The sequence below is a fragment of the Sturnira hondurensis genome, unplaced genomic scaffold, assembly GCF_014824575.4.
Source record: "Sturnira hondurensis isolate 20B ecotype Veracruz unplaced genomic scaffold, ASM1482457v3 Scaffold0009935, whole genome shotgun sequence".
In the NCBI taxonomy this organism is placed as follows: domain Eukaryota; kingdom Metazoa; phylum Chordata; class Mammalia; order Chiroptera; family Phyllostomidae; genus Sturnira; species Sturnira hondurensis.
In genome coordinates, this window is record NW_028082566.1 from 843,427 (window position 1) to 860,790 (window position 17,364).

General features: G+C 41.3%; 1 protein-coding gene across 2 annotated transcripts in view; it reads left to right on the plus strand.

Moving 5' to 3' along the window:
• Nucleotides 1-17,364, plus strand: part of PRICKLE1 (prickle planar cell polarity protein 1) — a 102,595-nt gene that overhangs the window by 42,131 nt on the left and 43,100 nt on the right. The window lies entirely within an intron of this gene.

Here is a 17,364-nt window from a genome sequence, read left to right on the forward strand (position 1 = left end):
AGCTATGATAAGAATTACAGAGGTGTCTGCTCATACCAAGGCAACATCAGCTGTCTCAATAAAAAAGGTTGCTTACTATTTTCGGGGTGGTATGTAAGGTCTCAGTAATAGAAAGATGCAGATAAAATTTCTGAGTGCATTATTTTTGTGAATATTTTTATCATTTTCTAATTTTAAGACGGCTTGGGTATCCCATTTGTTTGTACTTTCAGGAGACTATTTAGCATTCCTTCAGCTACCAAATCAACATTATATGTTTTTCTCAATTACTTATTAAATTATTTTAAGTATGTATGCTCTAGTGAAATATCTAATTCCTTTTAAAGCCATTAAGTAGAGTTAATTCCTATGTGTTTTCATGAAGTTGATAGTGCGGCTACCAGTATCTCACTCTGGGGACACCAAAGGCAATAAATGGTTGGATTACAGATCTGATGTCTTTTCAAATGAAAAAAAAAAAGCATTTACGTGTAACATCGCAACAGTTAGCCCAAGTGCAATGCGCTTGTAGGTAGGAAAACTCACTATCCCTGTGCCCCCACACTGCAGCCCATGATGAAGGATGTGACGATGACAATTAGTAAGAAGTGGCGCTCTCTTAAGCAGCTTAGTGTCTAATTGGGAAGACAACAATCGTACCCATTAAACCATGAGGGCCATGAACCTCACAATATTAACTGCAGTACTGAGCTAGAATCTTGGTTCTCCCAGTGTGGCCGTCAGACCAGGAGCAGTTCTGCTGCTTGGAGCACATTAGGACTGCAGAATCTCAGGCGCCTCCTCTGACCTACTGTGTCAGAATCAGCATGTCAAGGAGATCCCCAGTGAACACCACACATGTTAAAGTCTGAGAAACGTTGAGCTAGAATAATGCAAGCAGTGTGTTTTAGACCCCAAAGCACTGTCCCAATAGCCTATTTTATTTGCTGTGTCATATGATTTCTACTAGTTCACGTGGCTGTTGGGCACTTGAAATGTAGGTAGTGCAGTTGAGGAGCTGAATTTTTTATTTTAAATCTAAATTTAAATAGCCAGATGGGGCTAGTGGCTACCATATGGGATAGTGCAGGAGAAGACACAGCACTGGATCAAGAATCAAGAGATTTAGTACCCTTTCAGCACAGACACTAACTCCGTGGACCGTCTCAGGGAAGCATTTTTAACCTCTGTGTGGGTCCCTTTTCTCATCTGTGGGTGGTGGGTTGAATTACACTATCTTATAGTTATCTCTTAGTCTGACTGTTACAAGACTGCTTCTGCTGAAAGAATGCTTCTTTGAACAACTGGATCTTGCATGCCATTTTAAGAATACGTTCTGGGCAGAGTCTCCAAGGCAGGAAGGAACCCAAGGCAGGTTTACCAAGTGGGGGTTCCACAAAGGAGAAGGGCGTCGTGTGGTGATCAGTACGTACAAAACGTTCAGAGAGTGTCTTGTTCCACACTCTATCCCCAAGGCCTAGACCACTGCCTGGTGCAGACTAAACATACACTATGTATTTATTGTATGAATGGATTGATGAGATGGTTAAATGAATATTCAACTAACCAGAGCTGGTATTCAGGTTCCTTTGATTTAGTCTGTATTATTGGGCTTTGTTTTATCCTGCTTTGTTTTTTGTTCCTTGGTAGGTTTGTTCAAGAATAGTCTCACCTCAGTCCCCAGTTAAAACAAAACTGAAATAATTCAGTAGGCTTATTTGTATAGAGTGAGGTGTTTTCCTTTAACCACTGAGATAGAAGCTTTATGTTGAAATTTTGTAAATATAAGAACTGAGAAGAACAAAAACAAGCCTTATAGGTAGATTGCATAGAGTTTTACTTATTAATCATTTAACTGAATACCATTGTTAATGATATCTACACTTACGAGCACCCACCCCCACTAAAGATGGATTAAATTTTCCATGATTCGGATATGAAACTTAATGAGTCTTTGAAGCAAATAGGGCGAAAACCTAGGCACGTGCACTCCAAGTGAGGAAGAGGCCTGTGACATAAAGGGGTGGGCAAGAGGAGTGGGAAGAGGCAGAAGAAGAAGATGGTGATGTGTGACAATCAGGTTCAGGCAGCCCCAGCATCAGGCGTCCCAGAGGAGGAGGCGGCATTGCAGCCGGGTGAGCAGAGTCCGGGAACTCCGAGCCAGGGCCTTCCACAGGAGTGTTCGGGGACTCAGCGTTAGAGAACCTGAGCAATGCAGTGGGGACCCAAGAAAAGTCCCCAGTTCTGAAGACCGGGACACACAAACGTGCAGGAAATGAGAGCCCAGAAGCTCTTGGTTAGTCCTGGGGCCTCAATTAGTGACTGTGGGTGGTCAATTCATGTCCAACCTCACTGAGGTAGGAGCCCCATGTAGAATTCATCTGGGCAAATCCAGGGGTGGGTGAAAGTAGGTTTACAGTTGTGAGTACACGGAAGAGAATTTATTCTTGTATTATTGTTTATTTTGTCATTGTATTATTTATTATTATTAACCTACTTTTGCCCACCCCTGTATAGTCATTGGTCAGGAGGAGAGATCAACTGCAGGGAACTGAGGGTGGTAAAGGCCACGAAAAATTCCCAGAGCAGACGTTTGGCAGCAGCCAGAGCACTTTTTAATGCTGGCATTCCTGTGGTGTCCCTCCTTCCGACTGTCCTCAGTTTCCTGGTTTGACTTCTTTCTCTAGTAACTGCATTTCCGGAAGCAGACAGAGCCCACTTCGATTCCCCTGCTTCTGGTTCTAAGCCTTTCTGCTGGTCCCTATGGCTACTACACATGCTCATCTTCCTTCTTTCGGGTCTCCTTACCCTCTGGCCTCTGCATGTTTGCACCTTTCATTATACAGTTCAGTGGGAGATATTTGTGTCTGGACCAGAGGACCAAGACTTTTCTTTGTAATCAGATGTTGCTTTTTCTGTACTGCGTTCAGTGTACGGGTGATTTATGACGTAGGTCTGCTAACCTGTGTTTCCTTCCTCTGCCCTCGCAGGTAGCTGATGGGCTCCAAGGGAAAGGGGACTATGACTTGTTCATTATCGTATTCCCTCACCTGACCCCTGAAGTAGCCCGTAACTGTGTGTTGACGGCTTGCTGTTTGCGCCTGCCTTTCGAAGTTGTGTCTCTGTGTTGTTGGCTGCCCGCCTCCGGAGGAGGAGCAGTCTCACTCTCACCACATGAAATCGTGGGTGGTTTTCTCAATGAACAGATAAGTTGGGATCTTTCTGACCACCTTTCTGCTTTTTTGCCCAATCCAGGCCTTACCTTGACCCTTTTTTCTAGCCCATCTGCTCTTATTCTGATCCGCACCAGTTCTCTTCTTGTTGAAAACTCCACCTCCGAATGGCTTCTCTGAGAGAGGGAGTTTGTTGGTTTGTGCCACTCGGAAGTCTAGGAGTAACTCTTGCTTCTGGCACATTCAAATACATGTACTCAGTGATTGACAGGGCCTCCATCCCGCCATCCCAGGCATGCTTTTCTCTGCACCGGTTTCATTCTTGGGTGTATGGTCCACCGTGGAGGACGGCAAGCACAGCAGCTGTACTTTACATCTTCTCAGTGATTCAGGAAAGTCCCAGGACGGAGCTCATGTGCTGTCAGTCATACACCATCTCGGAACCAGTTACTAGCCAAGGGAATGGAGTGTCCCAGTGGCCTGTGTTAGAAGGGTCGTGTGCTCAGACCTAAAGCCGGGGGATAGGATCTGCCCCACAAAACCACAATAGACTGAGAGTGGGGAAGGGGGACCACCCCCCCAAAAAGTCATTTTACCAGAAAAAAAGGGGGAAATGTATGTCAGGAAGACAAAACCCAGAGATATCTACTAACAACATGCTAGGTGGATTTCTTTGTCCTTCCTCCATGGTTTAGGCACAAGTGAATTTGGTCTTTAGTGTCCACAAGAGAGGTTTACCCTCCAAACATAAATCTCGGTTGCTTTGGTTTTTTCCCAGTATCCTCTTTCAAAAAAACTGCTCCTTTGCTCGCAACTCTGGGGGCCACAGGCATCAGTGGGTACCACACTTGGAAGGAGAGGCAGTCCGTCTGTACGAATTCTAACTCTAGAGTCACAGTTCCTAGCTCTACCCTTTGCGAGTCATGCCACCTCAGACCAGTTGGTCACCCTCAGGTGGCTGACAATACCCACCCCAAAGGGCTGCTGAAAGGAATTAATCCATTATTATGTGGAAAGCTCTTAGCATGTGCCTGGCTTATCAAATATGCTGAACACATTTTATGTCCTGCTATTGTAGTTAATAATAACAATAAAAGCCATGGCTTACACACTGTTTCTGGGCTCTGTGCTAGACACCCACGGGCTAGCATGGTTCCCTCCCTTTCCATAGTAGCCAACACTAGACTCATGAATTCACCTGAGCCCCCTGGGGTGCCTCTGCAGGAAGGTGCTTTTTCCCTCTTGCTGCCTCTCACCCATCAGGTCTCATCATCTGGGTGCTTTTCCATTGTCAATGATAAGGTCTTTCCTGACCAACCCTCCACCCCAGGTCCTCAAGTATTATTTTCTCTCGTAGCACCTTACTCTTTTCCTTTATCACCCTTACCACCATCTGTCATCATCTGTATATTTTTGTGACTTTGTGTAGTTCTCCTACTAACGGTAAGCTACTACCTAAATGAAATTCATAAAATCTCAGTAAATACTTCTCAATAAAATAATGTCAGATGTGTACTAGACCTACGGAAATTGTCAGTCACAGGGACTTTGCGGAGGATGAAATGAGGAAGGCTGTCCTAGCCAGACAGTGCAGAGCCAGTGATGGGGGCCTGTGGAGAGAAACCGTTGAAGAGAAAAAGTGGGTGGATTTTGTCCTAATAGCCTTTTGAGGGATGAGTGAAAAGGGTCAGCAGACTAAGCTTTCTGCCACCTGGAGGGGAGGCCAGGGGTACAGCAGTCATTTCAGTTTGGTCTTACTTTTTTCAAGTGGATTTTGTCTGTATTTAGCATCATTGCCAATTTTATGTGTTTTCTCTTGTTTGTGTGTGGTTTGGGGTACAAGGAGGTGTTGTGGTCACATTGCCTATTATACAGTTCCCCAAGTACTTCGAATGGAAACTTTATAAATAATGGCTATTTATAATTGTTGTCTAGACTTAAAAAACAGTTATTTCACAGGCAATGAAATAATTTACTTGCAGTTCTTGTACTATAATTGCACCACGTTTAAGGGACCAGTGTTAGGGCTCCTGTGGAAAATGGAAGTCTTGTTCACAGCGGTGAATTACACTCTGCAGACACTGAAGCTTGTGCTCACTGGTATGCAATAGAGAACAAGGACAACTGTGGGCACTTTTCAGGGGTCATGTTATTAGGGATGCATGTCTAAGGTCACTGTAAATCTGATCGGTGCTGATGGGAGAAGAGTAACACATTGGCTTATTAAATTCAAAGTAATACAAGTTTATTGTCAAACATTGAGAAAATACAAAAAAGAAAATAACTATAATCCTGCTTCCCAAAATAACACTGGAAACATTTTGGGTTGCACCATTCTATGCTTTCTTTCTCTTGTTCATGGAATTTTAAAGCGTATAATTAGAATCACGCTGTACATGTCATAGAATATTTTTAAATTTTAATATCATGATTCTCTATGTTGTCTGTGGCGGCTCTGTTCAATGCTGTAACCCTTAGCAACGTGTGCTCTTGAGCACTAGGATGGCGGCCAGTTGGAATCGCGAGGTGCTGGAAATGCGAAGAGCATACCAAATCCAAAGGCAATGCAAAAAAAGTAAAATATCTCATTATTAATTTTTATAGTGACTACATGTTGAAGTGTTTCAAGTATATTGGGTTAAATAAAATATGTTAAAATTAATTTCACTCTTACTTTTTAAAATGTGTCTACTGGAAAATGTAAAATTAGAAACATCGCATTCTGTTTATGTTGGACAGTGCTGGTTCTATAGCCTCATTTTGTAGCTGCATAATTTATTACATGAATATAACTATTTAACCAATCCTTAACCAATTCGATCTTGTTAAATATTCAGGATACTTCTTAGCTTTCAGTATTAAAAATTACCCTCTGGCCCTGACCAGGTAGCTTAGTTGGTTAGTGTCATCCTGATACACCAAGGTTGTGGGTTCAATCCCCAGTCAGAGCACATAGAAGAGTCAACCAATGAATGCAGAAATAAGTGGAACAACAAATCTCTCTCTCAATCAATAAATTTTTAATAATTTAAATATTATACTCTGAACACTGTACATAAATCTTTTTGCACACCTTTGACAGTTTCCTCAAGATTTACTGCTAGATGTAGAATTGCTGGGAAAATGGAAAATTTTAAGTGAGGAGTAATGTCATAAATAAATAAACAAAAAATAATGTGTTTTCTTTATTCAATTATGTTTTCCCAGTAGAGTAAGACATGTTCCCATCATAAGTAATTGCTCATTTTACATTGAATCCAAAACAGCATGTCAACTATATTTAAATAAATTAAAATTAGCTATGACTAAATTGTATTTGAAAAGCCTGCTCTGAATGCTCATGTTTTACATGACTTGAAAAGGATTAAGGGTTAGAACTCAGCATTATTCTTCTTCCTGCACTAAGACATGTACACTTTAGTCCTGACTGGTGTGGCTCAGTTGGTTGGACATCATCCCTAAAGCAAAAGGTCGCTGGTTCACTTCTGGTCAGGGTTGCACGTTCAGTCCCTGGTTGGGGCCTATATGGGAGGCAACCAATTGGGAGCAGGTGGGACTGCAGGCAACCAATTGATGTTTCTCTCCCTCACTTTATCTTCCTTCCCCTCTCTCTAAATAAATAAATACAATATTTGAAAAAGAAACTCATATACTTTAGGTTGTTGATTGTAGATATTCCTGAAATGGGAAAGAACAACCATGTGTAGATTTTTAAACCTTTCTTATTAATACTGCATGATGGGCAGGGGAAGGGGTTATGAGTTTCAAAGGTCATTTATCAGAGTTCCAGAGTACTTTATGTATTATTTGTATAAAGATAAAACCTAACACTCTTTAAACACTATTTATCATTATGCAATAAAAACAAAGCCTTTGGATATTTAGCAATCGGGCGTATATTTAATGAACAGGGTTGTATTTCTCGTATTATTAATTGGATAAAATACACTGAATTTTTTGTATCCATGGCCAATGTAAAAATCTTCCTTTCTTACTTAGGATTTTTTGCATTTTGTACTTCCTTGTAGTGTTTTGGGGATTATTAGGAGAAATGCCTGGAACCTTTAGGAGTTGCTGAAACTCTCTTTCCGCTTCCCTGGATAATATTAAAAGAAAATGCTGACTCAGGAAATAGAGCTTATGTTTGACTAGGCAATTCAGTGTTATTCAGGATTTATTGGACCAAACAGTGACTTCAACATAATTTAGGGGGAATGATTCATGGCATTTTCAATGTATAAAGTAAAGAGTGTCTGCTTGTCGATCAGTATTTTAGTTAAAATAATGAATTACATTGTCTACCAATGGAATAAGAAGACATAAAATCCATAATTTAATCCAATTTGGCAAATTCTTCCTTTTTCCTAACTTTGGGTCTAAAGAATTTGAAGAATCAACCCTACCCCCACAAGGCAGAACACTGCATGCTGGATTTTTCTCTTTATGAGTGAGGGGAGCAAAGTAGACTCATTTTTAATGAAATAATACTTAGAACTACAAAGAAAAGATATTTTACTTCCTAAAGGTGATGTTATATGAGACTCTACCATCTAGACACTTTGGAGTGTTTAGTTGCTTTGTTTTATCTTCCCTTTGTAGTAGTTCATCATTCTAAATAAAAATATTTTACAGTGCTCTTTTATTTATAACTTGCAGTAAATCTTTCCCATCTTTGCCATCTGTTTGCAAAAGAAGAGTTTCTCCGTTAATTTAAAAGTGTGACTTCAATGAACAGCATCTCTCATACTCTTCACAGCCTGCCTTTCAGATAATGTGCGTGAAGAGTGCGCCATGTCCCACTAGCATGTGGTCATTTTCAATTTTAGATCACACACACTGGCAATGGGTGTGGGATGCTCTAACTTACATAAGGATCACATTTTTATCCTATGGTGCCTTTTTAAAGTAAAAGCCCAATATTTTATTTCATGAGAGCAAGTAGCAAAGTAGAAATACTCCATTCTTATTCTTTTTAAAGAGTTTATTTTTTTAGAAAGATGAGAAGGAAAGGAGGAAGAGAGGGAGAGAAATGTTAATGTGCTAGAGATATACCAAACATTTGCCTCTTAATGTGTCCCCAGATGGAGACCTGGCCCACCACCCAGGCATGTGCCCTGACTGGGAATGGAACCAGCAACCTTCCGGCTTGCAGGCTGGTGCTCAGTCCACCGAGCCACAACAGCCAGGGCTCTTATTCTGATTCCAGCTTAACTCTTGTATCTCCTAGGTGTACAGACAGGCAGCTGCCACTTTGCCTATTAGAAGTCTGAAAAAACATTTTTAGAGGTCCTTCATTCACGTTTCTTTCAACTTCTGTATATAATTCATAGCATAGTTTAATTCCATATTAGACCTTTGCCATCTGTGGGATTATCATGCAATGGTGACATAAAAATTCCACAAGAAGAAGTTTCATTGAGTAATCAAAACTACAGAAAGTGCTTGCAGAGAAATAACTTGATTACAAATAAAATCAAACTAAACTAGCATTAAAGAACTAGGTATTTTTCCTAAATTACCAAAAAACACCCCAAACCCTGTCATTTGTCTTAATGTAATCTGTAATAGTTTCATGTGTACTGCCACAGAGCAAAAAGTCTTAAGTCTCTGGTACATCTATTCATTAAAAAAAAAAGAGTAGAGGAAGAAAGGTTGTTTTCAAGAGATATACTTTAGAGGCAGAGAGTCATCTACGTGAAGGTCATTGGCGAGGTGACAAGGTCTGTTTTCCAACTGTGATGATGGAGAACAAGCTGTGCATCCCCATGAAACTCTAAGGAGCACGGCTCGTTCACCGGCCCATTGGAGAGCTCACACTCACACACTGCATATGTGGCTATTATTTCTTGATTTCCGTCACACGTTCAATGGGTTTTTTTAGAAGGACTTCTTTTAGAGCAGTTTCAGGTTCATAGCAAAATTGAGTGTAAGGTATAGAGATCTCCCATGACTCCCTGTCTCCACACATAAACAATCTTCCCCGTCGTGAATGCCCCGCGAAGTGCTGTGTTTGTACAACTGATGAGCCTACAGAGACACATGATTATCACCCGAAGTCCGTAGTTTACATTAGGGTGCACTCTTGATGTTGAGCATTCTGAGTGTAGACAAAGGTGTCATGACATATCCATCATTATGGTAGCATACAGAATAGTTGCATTGCCCTAAAAATCCTGTCCTCTGTCTGTTCATCACAACCCTCCACCCCCACCCTGGCAACCACTGACCCTTTACTGTTTCCGTAGTTTTCCCTTTTTTGGAACGTCGTATACTTGGAATTTTGTAGCATGTAGCCCTTTCAGTCTTCTTGCACTCAGTAATATGCATTTGAGTTTCTTCTGTATCTTTGGCTCCATAGCTTCTTCTGTTTAGAGCTGAATAGTATTCCACTGTCTGGATGTACCACAGTTTGTTTATCCATTCACCTACTGAAGGGCGTCTTGGTTGCCTCCAGGTTTGGGCGGTTGTGAATAAAGCTGCTGTAAACGTTTGTGTGCAGGTTTTTGTTTAGGCACAAGTTTTTAACTGCTTTGCTTAAATACCAGGGGTGCTGTTGCTGGACCAAATGGTCAGAGTATGTGTAGTTAAGTAAGAAAGTGCCAAACTGTCTCCTGAAGTGGCGGTACCATTCTGCATCCCCAGCAGCAGTGACTGAGAGTCCCCATGGAGCCACACTGTCACCACGGTGGTGGCACGGTCAGTGCTGTGCATTGGAGCCAGTCGGGTAGGTGTGTCAGTGGGTGTTTTCTGAGCAAGGACTAGGGAGTCCAATGGAATCTTGACAGACTACTATATTCCAAATATTTCTGATTGCATCAATTTCTCCCTGACTGATAAAATATAAAAATTTCTGGCAATTTGTTTAAAAGCAAATGTAAAAGGAGGCTGGATTATGTTATTTTCTTTTTAAATATGAAGACTTCTTGCAAATGTTCAGTTTATCTCAAAACTGAAGAGCCCTCCTTAAATAAAAATGTTCCCTTGCTACGGTAGGACTTCTGTACAAATTTAGCCTTCCCGTGTAAAGTTGACAAAGCTTGCACTTTATTTTATTTGTTTAATTGCTTTATGGCAAAAGGGTAGATGGTAATACGTCAGACAGACATAAAACAGAATATATGTATGAAATATTGAACAGATTACTTATCATTAAAGAACTTATATTATCCATTCTTTCCAACATCAATACTTCTTGGTCATGTCATAAGAATTTTCTTCCTTTATTTCCTATCATTGTTTATCTTCATTTTATAAATGAAGAAATCAAGGCACAGAGGGGTTCAGAAGATTCAGGGAACTTCGAGACCCAGACCATAGCTTCATTCACTTGCTGTCTAGCAGATTCAGGGGACAAGTGTTCATGAGGTGCCCTCCACGTGTCAGGTGCAGGCCCTGTCTCCTTGGGCCCCGGCGAGGTCTGAACAGTTGTCCCTGTCATAAGGTGGGGCTTCTGTAGTGCCATATTCTTCTTGTTGCCTGCTAAATAATACTTGAGCTGCATCTTTTTTTTTCCAACTTATTTGGTTTTAGAGGGAAAGAGAGGGTGAAAGAGAGGGAGAGAGACATCCATTGCTTGCCTTCACACACCTCTAACCGGAGACCTGGCCTGCAACCCAAGCATGACCCTGATGGGGAATTGAACCAGCAAGCAACCTTTCGGGTCGCAGGCCCATGCTTGGCTGCTGAGCCCCACCAGCCAGGGCAGAACCTGCACCCCTAACCACAACGCCTTACCATCTTCCAAACAGACGTCTGCTCTAAAAACAATCAGAGACGATGAAGAAGAACTTGAGGAGAAATGGATGGAGGTTGAGGACATTATGATAAGTGAAGTACGTTAGTGAAAAACAAAGACTGGACGATCTGGAAGTCAAAAAATAACAACAATAAAACTTCCAGCCAAACTCAGAGACACAGAGAACAGACAGATTAGTGGTCACCACAAACAGGGAATGCAGGGAGGGTGAAGTGGATGAAGGTGGTCCAAGAGGTACAAACTTCCAGTTATAAAATAGGTCATGGACTGGAGCGTACAGTGTAGTGATTATAGCTAACAACACTGCCTAGCACATTCACAAGTAGCTAAGAGGATAGATCTTAAAAGTTCTCATGTCACCATAAGTAAAAGCCTGGTTATGAATGTTGACTGGGTTTACTGTGTTTATTTCACAATGTATACAGATGTTGATTCATTGTGTTGTACACCTGACACAAATATCATGTTACATGTCAGTTATATCTCAGCAAAAGAAGATTGTCAACAAAAAAAGAGAAAGAAATGTACAAATGTAAACAATGATAATTACCAACAATTTTTACTCCATGGTTTAATTTTCATCCTTCTTTTTTTATTTCAGGAAAACTTTTAATCTACTACTGGATTAATAAAAAATATTTTTAAAAATCAAGGTTATGTAGCTAAAATTCAGGTGCTTGCACTTTCTGGTTCTTTGTTTTCCTGTCCCACGCAGCGCTTCAGAGTAGCCTTGCTTGTCATAATCTGACATTCTATACAAAACATTTTGCAGAGCTGCTATATTGTAGATGCACTTGCTGTTTCAAATTACCTATGTTGCACAGGCCATTTTAATGAAAATAAAATTAGCTTAAAGATAGGAAGTGCCTTTGATTAACTCAGCGAAGCCATGGTCAATTCAATTAAAGTGTTAAAATATATTTCAGAGGAAAGAATGCTTAGGGTCATAAATTAATTCAACACAGTTGTTTCTGAACCCTTACTGCTTACCTGGGAATGGATACTGTGTCTGGTACTTAGAAGATAAATGTTACTCACAAAATGCCTAGTTTATAAAAAGTTGCTTCAGAATGCTGTGTTGGACATGAAAGATCTTTATCCTGAACTTTGTGGTTGACAAGGTTTAATTTCATTTGAGTGTGGGATAGGAGAGTCTTACTGGATAAGTTTCCATGTGTGTGAAGAGTGGCAGGTTTATCCAGATCACCTGCTTTCACTGTTTTTATCGATGTGTTTCCACCTGTACTACATACTGGGACCCCAGATTTTTATGCTGTAACACACCCAGAGGGTACATAGTTATAGCTGGGCATCCCTTGAATGATCTGCAGCTCTGAACATGTGAAAGACATGCATGTGAAAGCCCATTGCTTTTTCCAGTTGGTTGCGCGAAGGCACCGTAGGGCTGGTTGATATCAACCTATCATTTCAGATAACATTGAGAACAAATGCACTGGTATGAAAAACAGTTTGTTGAAGTATTTACCAGGCGACCTCTCTGTAACGTAGCCATGAAAACACTTAGTTCCCTGTGTCTTGTTCAAAATTCACGAGTTGCTCCTGTATAAATTGGACTAGAGGGAAATAAAGAAAATGGACATCTCAGCTAACCTTTAAATACCTATTCCAAGTTTAAAGGAGATGTAAAAAAACAAAAATGAAATACCGGCCTTGCCTGGTATGGCTCTGTGGATTGAGTGCTGGCCTGAGAACCAAAGGGTCACAGCTTCAATTCCCAATCAGGGTACACGCCTGGGTTGTGGGCCAAGTCCCCAGTGTGGGGTGTATGAGAGGCAACCACACACTGACATTTTCCTTCCTTTCTTTCTCCCTCCCTTTCCCTCTCACTAAAAATGAATAAAATCTTTTTAAAAAACCACCCAACTTCTATTAGAATCATCTTTCAACTACCACGGACTGCTTCGGGACCTGGTAGTCTTTAAATGTAAGTGGCTACGGATAAAATGGATAGAGTAGTGTAAAACTCGCTTCCTTCACTTGAGCTCACTTAGAGTTCCTAAATCTCTTAAGATCAAGTTTATGTAACGTATTAACTTTGAAATAACCTTGCCAATTTCTTGTTTTAAAGAGAAATTTTACTTGCTAATGGAAAAATACAAAACTTCATCCAGCCACCAAAGTAATAAAACTCACTGGACGCAGCGGCGGGTTTCCCGTGGCACGGCGCCACCGCGGGTGCCAAGGAAAGAGTGCTAATGTGACCACGGCCCCCACCCCGCCACGTGGACGGGGCTCTCGTTTTCACCTTTTTAGGGTATTTTTGACCACATGTTACACTTATTAAAACATGATACATTTTTTCAGAGAAATATACTTTCTCTTGGCACGTTAGGCGATAATTCTGCAGACAGTGCTGTGATATAATTTAGAGACCGGAATTACAATACCACACTTGCAAATATCAAGGCCAAGACAGCCTGCCTTAGCTGAGGAAAAAAAATCAGTAAAACTTGGCTGGGCTTTGATCTGGTTCTGTTGCGAATGGACTGTAGTCACTTAATTCCACATTATTCTGGTTTTATAAGGAAAGTAGAAAGTAGCAGTTCGTCCTGGCTGGGTAGCTCCGTTGGTTGGAGTGTTGTCCCCTTATACCAGGGTTGCAGGTTCCATCCTGGTCAGGGCGCTTGCAGGAATCAACCAATGGGTGCGTGAATGGGTGGGGCAGCGAATCCTTGTCTGTCTGTCTCTTTCTCAAATCAGTTAATGAGAATTTTTAAAACAGAAAGAGAAAATGGCATTCTACAAACCCCTGGTTTCACTTGAAATAGTTAGACAACTAAAACCAAATTAGGTTATTCTGAGGGTAATTGTCTTACTCTTCATTGTTGTTATATTGATATGGGTTTTACAGGAGACATTCCCTGTGCTAGAAGAAATGGCACCAGTTGTAAGACCATTTCTTTTGAATTTTAGCTGGTGAGTTAATTTTGTATCACTTTTAACTATATTCTGCTTATAACCATTTTGAAATTGAATTACATTTTAATTTTAAAAGTATTTCACTTCATCCATTAACTATAATTAATAACAAAATATAATGTTCCTCAGAAAATGAGGTTTAAGGATTTTTGCCATCATTTTTTGACTCTCAATTGTATAATCCATATTTCTGTTATTACAGTGTAAGTTGCCCAGATAGATTGTAGGGTATATGTTCAACACATCTACCCCACCGTCAGTAGATGCAAGCACACGCTACCACATTATGACGATATTATCTGATTCAAATTGTGCACATACTGACATTTCTTTGAATGTTATCTTCAGGTTTGTAACACCCCACTCTACTGTTAACCAACCAAATTCAATCAACAGTTTGATGCTCTGCCTAAATAAAAGTACTTTTTAAAATTAAAAACCTTTTGACTTAAAAGTGTATTGATAGGTTAATGTAGAGAACACGAAAGTTAAAGTGAAGCCTCCATCAGTTAAGACAACACAAAGGACTATTTGGCATTGTCCTATTCACTGTGCTAAGCACTTTTCATGCATCATCTCTTTTAATCCTGATCACAGGCTGATGAAGGGAGTTTTCCATTTGTATTGTGTAGTGGAGGAAAACAAGGCTAAGAGAGAACGAAATGGCTTTGCCCACATCCTGAGTTAGTTAACAGAAGAGTGAGCCTTCTAACTCAGGGCTGGCCTACTGCGCAGTTCCCTGTCTGTTGATACTCTTCCATGTATATTGTCCACCAAGGTCCTACCGGCTTCCTTCCCCCCCTCCCCACCCCCCAACAGCACAGTGAGGGCTCGGGTGCCAGTGTGACTGGATGGCCTCATCTGTTCCCCTGGGGAGGTCCCTGTACCTCACTTATTTCCCTGACTCCAGGCCCTCCACAGAGCTGCTGACTCATAGACAAGGGGAGGGGGGGGGCTTATCATTTATCATCTCAACCCGGACACTTGAGAGGGTGAAAGAGGGCGCTATCAATATTTTTACGTCAAGAAGAGGCACACACTAAGATATTCCAGAGCAAAATAGGATCTGTGGTAACCCTCTACAAAGCAGTGGTGGCGGGGAAGTGCATGCCCGGTCAGAACTTGGGGGAGGGGTGCTGTGAGCCGAATTCCACTATACTGGGGGAGGGGTGTTGCTGGGAGGGAGAGGAAGACTGAGAAATTCTGGTTTACATCAGTATTGCTGAATTTCTTTAAAGCATATGCTTGTGTTGCTAAACACATAGGCCTTCCTTTAATGTTATTTACGTGCTAAATAAATATCGGAATAAAACACTCAGAGCCAACAGTCGGAGCTCTGCCTTATTTTGAAGCTGCCCAACTTCAGCCTGTCCCCTTTAGTCACTGCCTGGAGGTGTTTCCTCGCCTGCCCCACCACTGGTGGAGAGTTACAGAGGGCAGTCTGGTGTGGATGTTCATCTGGCTGTGGACTAATCAAAAGAACAGGCCAGGTCTCTTAAGTGTAGGGCTGCAGCTTCGTTCCCTTCACTGCCGCTGATCAGCGTTCACTCGGAGAAGGACTCCGGGTTGATAGGTCTGTTAAGCCACATAGGCCCAGGGTATATCTCTTCCATTTGGGAAAAGTCCAAAGCTAATGCTAAAAAATCAGTAAATGCCTGTTACCAAACAGTAGAAACAACAGCTTGGTTCCCTGCGTAAGGCTATTTCAGAATTAGTCATGTCGAAGGTATTTTTCCATATTAAAGATGGTAGTGATTACTGAGGGTTATGTACCACACAGGAGAAACAATGTGACTTTTTCAACACTGAAGGTTTGACTCTCCTAAGGAAAGCAGAGGGTTATTGATTATGAAGCCGTGTGCATTTCCTGGCAGGCATGGTGCCCACATCAACAGCTTTGTGACGTGGGTTCTGTTGTTGCCCCAGTTCAGAGAGTAAGAAGTAGAGGTGGAGGGAGGCGGTACCGCCAGCGAGTGGCAAAGCTGCGTGGGACGAGAGGCTCCAAGACTGTCATGGAAGCGAGCGCCACCTACAGTTTTTCAGAAGCTGGAGGGGCAGTGAGTGTTGTGACGGTTTTGAGAAACAGAAGGTGGATTCGTCCTGCCTCAATCAGTGCACAAATGCCACCAAATAAACTTAGAGACCATTTCACTGCACACCAATATTGAATCTAGTTCAGTTTTAGTAAAAAATGGGATTAAAATTTATCTTATAAGTTTAATCCAAGTGAATGCAACAGTGTTGTAGTTTTAAAATTAGAAGACAGATGCAAGGACAAATATAGAAATATCAAGGACCACGGAACTATTTTCATCACGTCCAAATAAAGTTGGCAGCTGTCGTTAGTGTCAGAACTTAAATAACTTTGTTTTGTTAGAAAAAATAAATCCACAACATATGGATTTCAACATGTTGTATGTTTTTTTGTTTGTACTTCCTAGGGAAAGATACTTCAGTTAAAAAAATGAGAAATTCTCCAGGGTGTAAAAAACCATTCTTGTTAGCAGGCAAGCAATCATAGTGTTACTAAGATGTCTGTTCTCAAAGATGTTTGATGCTATGAATTTAGCTGATTTCTACAGTGAAACCAGTGCTCTTGCTTGTAGAATAAAAGTATTGTATTTTAAATTCTCTTGTTTTTAGAATTACAAACTCAAGTCCAGGAGAGGCATCCTGAGACCTTTTAATTCCCCCATCAAATTCCAGAAACTCAGGTCTATCTGGTGTCTGCTATGGTTGGAGCGCTGACCCGTACACCAGACGGTTGCCAATCTGATCATCTGTCAGGGCGCATACCTAGGTTGCAGGTTTGATTTCCAGTCAGGGCTCATGCAGGAGGCAGGGGATCGATGTTTCTCTCTCACGTCAGAGTTCCACTCTCCTTCTCTCTCTAAAATCAACAAAAATACCCTCAAGTGAGAATAAAAAGAGAAGAAAGTATCCCGCTCTTCTTGTTAAGTGCTCAGTTAAGTACTTAAGGACACACTTGCTTCTTATTTGTTCAAGTTCCTGTTCTCTTCCTTCAGGCTGCAGTGTCCTTGAGTTGGGGGGAGGCAAGAGACTGGTATTTGGTGATGGCCTTAAAAAAAAAACAGCCCATGGAAAAAATGAAATTGGGACCTCTGGTTAAAGATGGCAGATTGAATGCACCCAATTTAGCACTGTTCTCTTTCAACATTTTACTAAAATGACAGTAAATAAGTTATTTCTTTAAAAGGGAAAGAGAATGGGAAAGAAAAAATAAATTTCGGAGGCTGGAAACTGGGTATATGGTAACTGACTTAGATCTAGACCCAAGGAGGCAGACCCTAATCTAGAAGAGAAAGTTGAGAAGCAACCTGAGTTACAGCTTAGAACTCCCAAAAGACTCAAGAAGGTTTATCCTGTGTGATGGCTGAACAGAGGCGCTCCAGACTGTGAGACGCCAGGCACGGCCCCGGGAGGGGCACCTAACCCAAACCAGAGGTATCGGGTGACACCCCTCAGCTTGGCTTCCCTGTGTCGTACGTAGTCGGG